The 12,597-nt window shown below is 43.3% G+C and overlaps 1 protein-coding gene and 1 pseudogene across 3 annotated transcripts in view; both read right to left on the bottom strand.

Annotated features, from left to right (window-relative positions):
* Positions 1 to 12,597, bottom strand: part of PHF2 (PHD finger protein 2) — an 84,073-nt gene that overhangs the window by 43,960 nt on the left and 27,516 nt on the right. The gene's annotated exons all lie outside the window — the stretch shown is intronic.
* Positions 1 to 12,597, bottom strand: part of LOC141964324 (uncharacterized) — a 39,518-nt pseudogene that overhangs the window by 1,012 nt on the left and 25,909 nt on the right.

The following is a 12,597-nucleotide window of genomic DNA, read 5'->3' as shown; positions in this document are numbered from 1 at the left end:
TGGCCATTTACAGCTACTTATAGGCAGAAGCTGCTATCCTCACTGTACATGAAACGGCAAGAACAAACTGTGCTGGAAATCACCCCACTGAAATGCCTCATGTGATCTTTAACCAAATATGAACCAGTTCCAGTTGTGCCCCTTTTCTCAATGAATAGAGCTTGACTTGACAGGTCTTTCCACCAGCGGAACTGTTCGTGGGCTTTCACATGAATACAGGCATACAAAATTGAATTTCCATAGTTAAAGACAGATTGACAGAGACAACCCTTCAAGAACACTCCTGCCAGAAGAGGAACGAGGACGTCTTGCCAGGTGGATTGGTTTTATGTGGCAAGGTTTTGGCAGCAGGGCAGCCATCAGCTTCATGGCAGGAACCTACCCTTGGGCCAGTCCCCAGAGCATTTGCACCTGGGAATGAGAACCAGAAGGAGACTGCCAGCCTCGGTAGAAGTCAGTGCAGAGTCTTGAAGCGGTCTCCTGCCTAATTTACAAATGTATTTTTTCTCAGAGTGGTTAATTAACAATAGAATAGAATCAAAGCATTTCTCCAGCTGAAGAAAACCAAGTCATCTATAGCAGCTGAACAGTGCTGTCCTTCCCCTCAACCCCCCAATTTGAGCACAAATGGTGCTTTGTGTTTTGCATCTTTTTTTTTTTTTTCATGAGAACATTCCACTTTGGTCCCTCCATTTTCTTTTTTCAGCCCCATTTGCCTGAAACACAAACATAAAAAAGACTGGAGCCAAGCATTTGACCCCCTACAATGATCAAACGGGCTGGGAGTCAGCGAGTGCAGAATCCCAGGCGGCGTGCTTGGGAGCAGCCTCCAGCAACCGGCCCTGCTGCAGCCAGCCCCACATTAATCTGTCAATACGAGCCCTGGATGTGTTACCATCGACAGAGAAGAACAGGAAAAAGCTCTCAGGAGCACTTTTGTGTGATTATTCAGATCCGCCAACGAGATAAAAATGGACATAAGAGGTTCAGCAAAGGAACTGCAAGGCGGTTTTCAAGGCAGAGCTCACAAAAGGACGGGCGGGAGCAGAGGGCCAAGTGGCGCGAGGCAGAGCTGGAAACAGCCTGGTGAACAACAGCAGAAGCTGATTCAATGGTACCAGCAGTCCCAGAATCTGCTTCAAAAAGCCCACAGACACCCCAAAACAGTGTGTTGACATCCCAGCAAAATCCCACTCTGCTGCAAGAACTCACAAATCAAGTGATGAGGCACTTATGCCCCAGCAGCCTGTAAGAGCTCGCTAAACACCTCCTCCCGTTAGTGCAGCGAAGGTACCTCACGATTTCCTGCTCGGAGGGGTGCGTGGGTACAAAGCCTGCGTCCTCCAACAAGGTACTTAGGGGTGGAGGTCTCTAACTGTGAATTATCTCCAGCTGCGGCTTTTTAACTGCGTGACAATGAAGGCGTTTGGCAGGACTAGACACATTCTTGGGGAAAGCATCAGGTTCCCAAAGCAGATTAAAAGGAGAAGACTTTTACCTGATGAAGGATAAGGAAGCAAGGTAAGAAAACTCTCCCCAGAGATCCTGCAAAGCCTTACGCTTGCTGTCCCATCAGTGCTAACACGTGAGGGGCTGCAGCCATGCTGTGCCAGCTGGGAAGCGGTGCAGCCGGTGCGCAGGGCCGGGATGCGGGATGCTGGAGCATCGGCCCCGCGGCCGGGCCGGCACGCGCTGCTCTGCCACCGGGCTCGGCTGTGGAAACTCGGTCCCACCTTTCTTCCCAGATGCAGTAAAGATGGCAAAAGAGATTAATCACTGTGCATCCAAGAATATCTTGTTGGAACAATTTAAAACAACTTAATGGTTGATTTTTAAATGGTATTTAAGTGATTTAACTCTGGTTAGGGCCGTGTAAAACTAACCTGATAATGAGATAAAAGTGAAACATTATTACCGATGTATTTGAATTTTACCAAAACTGTTACAGGAAAAAAAAATAAATCATGAAAAGTAAAGCCTTTGATATTGCAGCTGTTTAAGCTGATAGATCATACATTTTACAGTGGCTTAAATAAGAATTAGTACAAACAGAAGCATTTGCAGTCAGAAGCTACAAATTACATTTTTATTAGAAACTCTGCCCTTTGCCACTTTAAAATGAAATCGTTTCTGTGTACACAATGAAGAGATGTTCAAATTTCAGTATCCTGACAAAGGTAACGACAATTTTTTATGCAGTCAACAAAAATAAAAGGTGCATAAAACAGAACTGATTTTATAGCGTGAATGTTTATGAGGATCTTGGTTTGTCATCTTTGGTGAGTTGATATTTTAAGTAATTTTCAGAGAAAAATTAACCCATGTAGTATCCGTTCTATCAGAACCATGGCATCTCCATTATCAACCAGAAGACAAGTATAAGAAAATATCAAAAAAATAAAACAACCAAACAAAAGGCTATTTGATGGGAAAGAAAATAAAATCTAGTAATACATAAATAGAGCAGAAGGAAGCTAACACCTTCACTTCTGAAAACAAACCAAAGCCATACATTTTATTCAGTACTCAGAAGCACTCTTCAAACACAGCACAAACGTGAAATAGAAGGTGTTCAAATAGACAACTGGGTTTGTAAGAAAGGTTACAGACCAGCACGGATGGGCATGGGGGTGGCTCCCCAGGATGCTCTGTACCTGCAGGCTCCTGGGGGTGATGTGCTTTTTGCTGAACGGGCACCCTCACTCCCACCTCACCCCCCTAATTCTAGGTCCCAATTTCTGGAGTGGGGAAAAGCCCACCTCTCCCAACATCATACACTTTATTTACCAAGAAGGTCACTACAATTGTACCTTTTTGCAGATGAGGAATTTGTCATGGGTGGGAGTGGAGGGCTTTGCTCAGGTTACCAGCAGGCCAACAGCACAGCCCAACACAGGGCACAGCTCTGCAGCGCTCATGGCCAAGTACAGCAGTGCCTGCCACATACGTGGCCAAATATATTGTTCAGGATTTGGAACTAGCAAATAAATCACTCAACTAGTTGTTATGTTCTGTATATTTAACTTAAATTCTGTTTTCACCCTTCACCCCTTTACCAGAAGCACGTTGAAAGCTTAGGGAATTTTAACACTGGCAAGAAATGACACTTCAACTCTTATTTCACACAACCATGTATCTGCTTCTCCTTCTCTTCCTGAATCAGTCCAAATCCAAATAACTTTTATTCCCAGCCACAAACCTGGGATACAGCATTGCATTAAGTCTTGGAAAGCGGTGATCCATTTCACACTCCTCTTTCTCTTCTCTCAGAAGCTGGAGATAGTGTCAATGGTCTCTAAGCCAGGAGAGCAAAGGGTTATGCTGATGGGCCCATTCTCCAGCATGCTCGGGGTCTGGCAGGCGTGCAGGCAGCAGGGATGCTCAAGGCCAGCTGCCAGCTCTCAAGCAGCAAGTGGCTGCTCCACCCCAGTACATGAGGATAAAGCATCAAAATCACGGGTGGGGCAGCTACCACAGTGCAGAAGAGGTATTCACGGCATTTTATAGATAATAAAGGTCATAGTTAGTAATTAACCTGAGGTCATCCCTATCCCTTAACAACAAGGTGTCATTTGTAATGAAGATACCAATCCAGTTTCTGAAGTCTCCACCAGCTGAAAAAAATTACAGGTACTGCGGGAAAATCAGGACTTCCCAGCAGCAGAGACTTATGCTTCACATTTTGATGTCAGGCCAATGTTACATGACAGCAGTTTCTTGTGTCCACATCACAGCATCCAGAACCACAATGGTCAACATCACAGACGTAAGAGATGTTAAGGAAAGACAAAAAAGGGAAAGAAAGAAGCCATTCCAAGAGCAGCGAAATGAGCTGTTTCTTGGATCTGCATCTCCTGTGATGTTCTTCTGGTGGCTGTTACAAGGTGAGCTCTGACCGGGGCTCTTCCATATATGCTCTCCAGTGTCTAAGGAGCAAACAGACAAGCTTTTTCCTAAGCAGAAGGATTTGTCTCATCTCATCAGCCACATATCTCATCTCATAGCCACATACAGGAATTTTTAAGACCTCAAGCCTGCTGTCAGGTATGGTTAAAGCTAAACAGTGAGTTCAAAAGTAATTTGGGAGAACAGAAAGACACACAGGTCAGTGTCACTTCAGTAGGACGCCCAAGAGCACGCAGTGCTTGGAGAAAACCTGTATGTGCTGGCTTGGGCACACATGGGAGCGTCCAACACAGGGGACTTGTTGAACTAGGGCCTTAACAAGAGATAACCCCGACTGTACTGAATAGCTAGTATTTCCCATCACCTTATGTATGCTCACCCGCAGTGCACTAGAAACGTAAATTTAGGGGGAAAGACCTCCTTTCCAAAGCAAACTGTATCTGTGTGGTCCCCATTAGGAGTACAGCAGTTTCAGCAGCATGTAAGGAAAACCTGCACTGCACCAGGTTGTTATGACGGTCTTTAATCTCAAGAAAATTACGTAACATCTTTGACTCAATTTCTCCACTTGTAAAGCAATAATATTAATACCTGCCTGATAGCCTTGATGGCTGCTGTAGTATAATTAACAAATATTTGCTTGATGCTTTGAAGATGACAATCCCTGTGCAAGTGCTGGGTTGTGCTACCTACATGCACAGCTTTTGTTTGAGGTTTGTCTCTACTGCCTGTAAAGTCTCCTTTGGGAATTTACAGACAAATGTTTTCCCTGTGACATTAGCCTTTCCTGGGCTTAACAACTCCATGCATTTTCACAGTTCCTTTTTTAAACTAAAATTTACATTTGGGTTTCCACAATTCTGGGCCCAACACTGGGACTTATATAAGGCAAACACACTGTGTATTTGAAACAGGAAGAATTACCCTCCTCCAGTTTATAAAAATCTTGAAGAGGTTTCTTCTCTCTTCTACACAATTTTGACCATGTTCCTTCAACCTGAAGAGGTTAGAGGAAAAAGCAGGGGAAGGTGAAGGCACTACAGCCAGCAGAGACTTACTCCTGGTGACTGCATACTGTCTAAGGGATGCTAACTAAGGACAAGCAGCTATGGACTAACTATGGACTGCGCCTTAGTCGGGAAATGTCCACAAGGCTACTGCCATCAGGCTACAAACACGTGCATACAGCATACACCAGGAATACCATGCTAACACCGGACACGTGTTCACCTTACTCGAACAGCACCCATGCTTCTGAATAGGTGCCTTGCCCATAAAAGCCACAAAATCATTCAAGTACTTGGAGGCTGGAGGCACAATACTTAAAAAGTTTTATTCCAGCAAACAGGCACAACACTATCAGCCCTGCAGCCTTCTCCTGATCGTGTGTTAAAAGCAGGTGCAGCAGGTAAGAGCTGTGCAATATGCTCCAGCCCCCCCAGATCAGGAGGGCAAGGGGGGGGTCCCAGCCCTGGCCGGCCCTGGGTGTCCAAGCGGGATGCAAGGTCAGTGCCAGCACCCCAAAGCAGTCCCAAACCAGCCTTTCCCAAGACCCATCTCCAAACTCCGATGAAGAAAAGGGCGTGAATGGGACCACTGCTGAAACCAGGGTGGACTGCAAATGATGCTCTCCTTACTCTTTAAATATGCTTTTCCTTTGATGTGAAAAGCCTGGTCCCACCACCCTTTCCAGCACCCAGAGAGAGGGCTGTGCTGCCTCAGAGTCACAGGGTGGGATGTATTGACTTCTCCCTTATTTATTATTTAGGAATTCTCTGGGGCATGGGGATGTTGCCCACTTTTTTTTTGATGTTTGCAATTGTACTGGAAGTTAATTGCTTGCTTATAAAGTAGGTGCCCTTTCCTTTTAGAAAGAGAGTAAATCTGTTTGTTACAGTCCAGTTGAGAAATGCCAACAGGATTGAATTACAGCAAGGAGCTGCTCTCTCTGCTTCTTCATCTCCGCACTTCAGCCAGTTGTACAAGTACTGCTGTCTTGGATAAACTTTGCTCTTTGGTTGACTGAACCACATTTTGCAATTTTTTTTTTCCAAACTTGTTTGCAGTTGTGGTATGCAGCAGAGAATTAGCCCTTTGGGAGAAAGCATGAAATACTTGACCTCTATAAAACTATTTGTAAAAGTGAGTGAAACTGGGACCTCCCTGAAAAACAAATGCTAACGTCAACTAAGCCAGCTGTAGAGTATTTTTGTAATCACAGTGCTGAGGGACTTCAGGATGTTACTGGCCAGTGCAGGTGCTTGGCACCTCCTTGATTAAGACATAATAATCTGACCTGTTTCTGGTGTGAAGACCCTATCTCTGCAGTATGTAGGCATTCAAGCGTACAGTCCACCTACATGTTTATCACACAGCCCTGTCTGCAAAGTGCTCAACATAAATCTCAAACCCCACTGATGTGAAATAATCAGCTGCTTGGGAGAGGGACTTGCTGCTCTTGCTGAAAGTGGCAACCCACACCAAGCACTAGAGAGCAAAAATCACAGGCAGAGTTTTAAAAACATGGATGGAACATTTTTCAGAGGTGCACCCCAAACTGCAAGGAAAGCTAAAATGAAAGTAAGCATAGAAACAAAATGCAGACATTTAGAACTTAAATTACATTCAGAGAATTACAGATTTTATATAATCAACAATATCCTGATTGTTCAAGACTGAGTCATAAACCAAGTTTAAAACCACCAGAAACAAATCATATTTAGCAACAGAGGCTATTATTATAGGATATATTTCCCTAAGGTATGATAGTTTTGTCTCTATTACACTGAACACTATTAATGATAATCTGTCCTCAGTTGCTATTATTGTGAACAGGTTAGTTGTTGTGGAAAAAGACATCCTGTTTTTTGAAGGCGTTATATCTAGTCCACTCGCTGAAGTCCCCAGTGATTTCTGTAATCTCAAGATTACAAAGGAAACAAAAGTTTAGAACACTCTGAAGAGAGTTACTATTTTTACATGGTTGCATTGCTGTTATTCACAGGCTTAAAATGCTAAAATACTCCAGTGGCTGAGATGCATAAAACCCATTTTCAGACTCTACCTACATTCAAAATACCATAAGAAAGATTCTTCTAAGTCGATGGTAAGAAGATGAGTCCTTAAAATACATTGCACACTACACCACTATTCACCATAGGAAGGGACATGTTAGAAGAAGAATTGTAATTTTGTACCCCAAAAGAAACAGTAAAAAGCTATATGGGGGGGAGGGAGGAAGGTTTTTTTGTCTTGAAGTAAGCAGCTGAATAAAGCTGAAGAAAGGGGTGTGATTTTTCAAAGCATCCCTGAAGCCCAGGTCTGATTTTCATTAGTGATATTCACACTCAGAAGCCTCTGAGTCACATGTTAGTTACTATGTATTCTCATTAGTGAATGAACTGCATGAGGCATTTGGTGTTTACTAAATTTCCAGTCCCAGTTATGTGGATAGACAGTGAGCTCCACCATCCAGCCATCTGACCACGAGTCTCCATCCCCATACCTTTCAGGCTCTGCAGAGCCAAGTTCCTTACAGAGTAGCACAGGTTTGGCTGCATTTTTCTTTCCTTCAATTGTGCAGTTGTATGTCAACTATGAGCCAGATTCTGGATGCTGTTCTAGTCTTTCTGGACTGTTCCTGGGGCACAAAGTACCAAAATATTGCTCTAGTTGCTCAGCTGACAATTTCTCCAGAACAGGGGAATGCCCCTGGGTGCCACAGAACTAGCCTGTGTTACCCAATTTCATATGAGGTAACAAAAGTGCTCAATAATGGATCAAACACAAGACTAATTTAATTTTCCATTCTTAAAAACATACAGTTCTCCCAACTGGAGCAATGTAGAGAACCATAATCTTCACGTATTTAACATATAGAAAGAGGACTGGAGTTCCAGTGAGCTGTTACAAAACCATCTCTTTATCTCTTTTAATATCATGTTTAGCTAATGTAATTACTTTACCTTTACCTTAATTTACCTGTAATTACTTACCACCTTTGCTGGTCTGTAGAGTCCTGTATGTTTTCCTGACATCCTCCATAAAGCAAATTTAAGCCTACTGACATCAGGCTCTTAGATCAAAACTCTGTCAAAAATGGACAATGATTTCAAGAGGTTCCTGGAACATGCTGAATTAGAAGACTCTCTTTTCTGACACCTGGAGAAACTCAAAAAGGTATGAAACAGTCTAGGTTTTGGCCAGCTAATCTTATAGGAAAACAGAAGCAACTCAAAAGCTGTTTTAATTAGGAGTGCAACCGTACCAGCACATTCATTAAGGTACAAACACAGCCACACAGAGATGTCAGTGCCTGAACCCAACAGTGTCAATATGCCCTCAGCTACGCAATCTGGATATTCACAGTGGTGCTAACATGATCCCGTTGTGGCATAAAATTTACCTGTCCAAATGAATACTTTGTAATTACCAACAATCTGTCCTATTTACTTGACAACAACTTAACGGTTGTCAACAACTTGATGGTACTACAGCTTAACATGGTAATACTATTTTCTCAACAAACTACCCCAATTTGAAGTTAATAAATTTGCTGTACTAGTTTTATTGCAAAGTGTTTTCCTGGTGCACTCAAGACCGCTTCATTATTGCAGCGGTTCTCTGGGATTTAAACACAAGTCAACAGGCAGTCCACACCTTCCTTCTGGCCTTGCTATCTCTCCTTTGCATGCCAAATTCCTCCTTGTTGCAAGAACCAGCCAACATCACCCTTCTCACCCAGTTATCAAGAAAGCCTCCAGGAAGAGCTGAGACAGTATTTTACAGATATCAACTTGCATAAGAATTCAGTCTTCCTGGTTCTGTATTTAACCCCCCACTGCACTTAGGAACCACAAATCTTGACATGAGGTGTTTCGTGTCAGGAACTCATGGAAGAAGCAGATTCTAGAGTTATGTTTGAGACTATCCCCAGATAAGGTATTTAACTTGTAAACTAGAGATTTTGCACAACCTGAATCTAAGACTTCACCTACACCTAGCAGTTATACTTGGGCGATCATGATATACACACACATAAAGAGACTTCATGATCTGCAGAGTGTCTTCATGCTGTAGTTACCAGGTGAAGTTACCTGGAGGTCTTCCTGACCTCCCCTGTGGACACTCGATTTCAAGAGCTTCACCTACTGCTTCTCTGCAGAGGCTGGAATCAAATGACTCTCCTGGGTCTGATTACAGGGCGGCAGGCAGCTTGTTCAGGTGCTGGAACAATAGCGCTTCACCAGCCAAGGCTCCGCTCAGGCTCAGTAACCTCCAGCAGAGCCATCACAGCGGGGCAGCGCTGCACCCAGGGCACCCGGGGCCAACGCTGCCTCAGCTCCTGGGGAGGTGGAGCAGGCAGATGGCTGTCGCTGCACTGTGAAGCAAGGGTGGAAGAAGGGGGGAAACCGCAGCCCGCTTATCTCTTCGGCAAAACTGCACCTGGTGCTTGTGCAGCTGCACGCCTTGCAGCACCCGCGCCAGCACCAGAGCCTGGCGCTGCTCAGCCCCGGCCCTTGGCAGCACTGCCCTGCGAGCCATAATTAGCTCCACTGGCCTCATGCATGCTCAGACCTGCACTTCTGTTCCCTCCAGGAGCAATGACAGACTGTAAGCAGTGCTAAATAACCTCCCGAATGCAAGCACTGTTTATTTAAAATAAACCTCCCTCCAAACCACGTGCACAACTACCTTTCCCAAACTGTTCCTACTCTAAAGTCCAAGAAGCTGTCCCCTGTGGAACTTTAAAGTCACCGCTGTTCTGCTCTTAAGAAGGTGTTCCAATGGGTTTAAAGTTCTTTTGATCTCTAAGTCCTCAGATGGCAAAACATGGCCTGAAAGAAAAGAATCCTTTGAGCAAAGAACTGGCCTCTTATTTTTCAGGGGTGCACTGGGGCATGCCAGGGTGTCCTGGGTTACTCTTCTACAGTCTTCTCTGAGGATAAATTAGTACAGCTGTTGAAAAATTCTGATAACCCAATAACTTCTCACTTACTGATGCTATTATTAAAAATAATTATTAATAAATCAATGGAGATCCACTTCTCATCTGTCACAGTTTGGTCAAACCAACCGGGATACATTTAACTTTGAATATTGAACATGTTTGACATAACTGTTCAAAATCCAGTCTTTGAAGTTATTCTGGAAAGTAAGAAGCTTGAAGAATGACTGGGCATTCAATGAAAAGGTTAAGCTCAGCTTTGCAACCCTGACAATAATGGAGGCTATGACTCCATAGCAGGTGGGTACCAAACCAACCTAGGACCCTGCGCACCTACAAAGGGCTCTGGGCTGTGGTGAAGCCTGGGATACTTGCTGCTCATGCTGGTACTCACACTGACCAATCTACAACTGCTGCTGGTGAGCTTACGTACACCTCAGCCTGGCTGGAGTGAAGCCACTCCTGAGGGTCCATGTTCTGGAAAACTAGTACTCTTGGAGACACAGGCAACTCTACATATCCAAAGGCTAACCCATTCCTTCCTCATAGACCCCAAGAACCCCGGTATTTCATGAGGAAAATAACATCTTTTTAAAGATGGATGTTCACTAAATTGCAGGCAGCAATATAAACACTGTGGATGCCCTTCCAGAGAAACAGCAATCTTTATCATAAGCAGCATGACAAGCACTCTATTTAATATACAGCTCACCGTCCTGTCACAGGTGTCTCTGTGCTCATTTCAGCATGTTACAGGTCACTAATTACTGCGTTAATTTTCAAAACATTCCCTTAAAAAAGGTAAGCAATCCACCAAGAAAACACTGGTGGTCTTGGCTTAGGTGTGCACGCCAATAAATCATTTCACTCTGCAGCCCATGTTGACTGAAGCTCTAGCTCAGTTTGGATTCAGGTAACTTCTTCAATGCACCTGGCTTTGATATTTGGAATGGGTAGCAAGGAACAGAGGCACAGCCTTGGCTGCCACCACCTGCCACTGAATACCTGAGCAGTTCCTTACTTTTGTACTCCGTGAGAAGCTAAGAGGCAGAGAAACACAATTCTGCTTTTCCAAAGCAACAATATGAGACAAGCAGAGATGTAATCTCACTCTCACTCTTGCTTTATGCAAAACATGTAAATTTACAAAATGAAACAGTACCAAAGAGACAGGAAGCCCATGTAGAAGACAAAATATTAACATAAATAAACTGTAAAACACCTGTACACAGCGATTCATACAAAGAATTTGAGATGTGTGTTTCCTGTTGTGTTCTATCTTCTAGACACCAGTGTCATGGCACCATCGAAACAATACATTTCCAATTACCAAGAAAGTGTTAAGTTTAAAATGCCTTGCAAAATGCAAATTCACACAAAAATGTTAATAATATGAGACAATTTCTGCTCTTGGAGTCCATCCTCTTCTATGCATGTGGGAGCTGAATTTGGATCTACTTATGTCTTATTAATAGAAAGAAACCTAAACATGAATAAAGAAACAAAAAACCACCTGTATTCAGACAAGGTAAAATCATACCAGTATACACAGATCTACCCCATGTCTTCTCATGACTCGATGTTTTATTCTCTGCCAAATACTTTTTTCCTGGGTTTCAGAGGAAGTTATATCTTACGGTCCCTTTTGTCACATTAATAGTCAAACCAACTTTTGCCTTCAGTTTAGCTTCTGATTAAGTTGTATGGTTTTCTGTTTGTTTTTTTTTTAAATCACTACAAGGTACTTTAGTTTCCAGAACATAACTCTATAAACTTGGTTCCTACGACATCAGCAGTGGAACTTGTCAAAGTGATCACCTATCCTCTCAAAACTAAAAAAAAAAAAAAAAATTAAAAATCACTTCTATATCTCTTCACCACTGGAGACACAGGTACATCCATACGTGTATAAACCTACACAGACAGACACAAAAACCATTTTCATGTAACTAGTTTTGACTCTACTCCATGAAGTCCACCAGAAAATTACTATTGATTTTATCTGAGAGATGCTCAGAGGCTACCATATTTGAGAGGAACCGAAGAATCTAAGGTAATAGATACAGATGACAGACATTAAACTGCTTGTTGTGGCCCATCTAGGGACAGGACTAGTCCCATCCACCCTAACATGTCCTGCACTGCACCACTGACAAGACTTGGAGGCAGAAGATACAAGATCAATGTATTAGCCTCTCAGTTTTAGTCAGTAAGATTGTAAATATTAGCAACATAGAATGCTCATCACTTAACATTGATGCTAGCTGCAGTCTGGGGTTAGAGACTGACACAGCAGAAGTGGCAGATGGAGGAGATGTAAGAATAAAGCATCAGATACATCAGTTATTGACAAATTCAGTCCCCGAATGAAGCAGTCCTTCAGCACGTACTCACCACTAGTTTCAAACAGAAGGTGAAGTGCAGTTCTGTAAGAAAATTTTGCACAGTCTGGGCCTTCAACTGCAGCATTTTTCTACTGAGTAGCACTTGTATGAGGCGTAACTCTCCAAGCAGCAATGCTTATGTCTTTGTTTAAAGTTCAGCTGTGCTCCCCCACCCCTTAAATAACTGTACAGTGGGATTTGGATAAGGATGATGAAAGTTCTCCTCACTGTGCTTGGTAAGAAGGGGCTAAATGTTGCAGATCACCATCACATTTAAAGAGAAAAATGAGTCTGTAGTACAGTAATTCTGTTAAGCTGTAAAGCTTAGCCACTGTGGTGTCAACCACACCCCATTAAAGC

The sequence above is a fragment of the Athene noctua genome, chromosome 10, assembly GCF_965140245.1.
Source record: "Athene noctua chromosome 10, bAthNoc1.hap1.1, whole genome shotgun sequence".
Lineage (NCBI taxonomy): Eukaryota > Metazoa > Chordata > Aves > Strigiformes > Strigidae > Athene > Athene noctua.
Note: the sequence above shows the minus strand (reverse complement) of the source record. Positions and strands in the feature narration are given on the sequence as shown.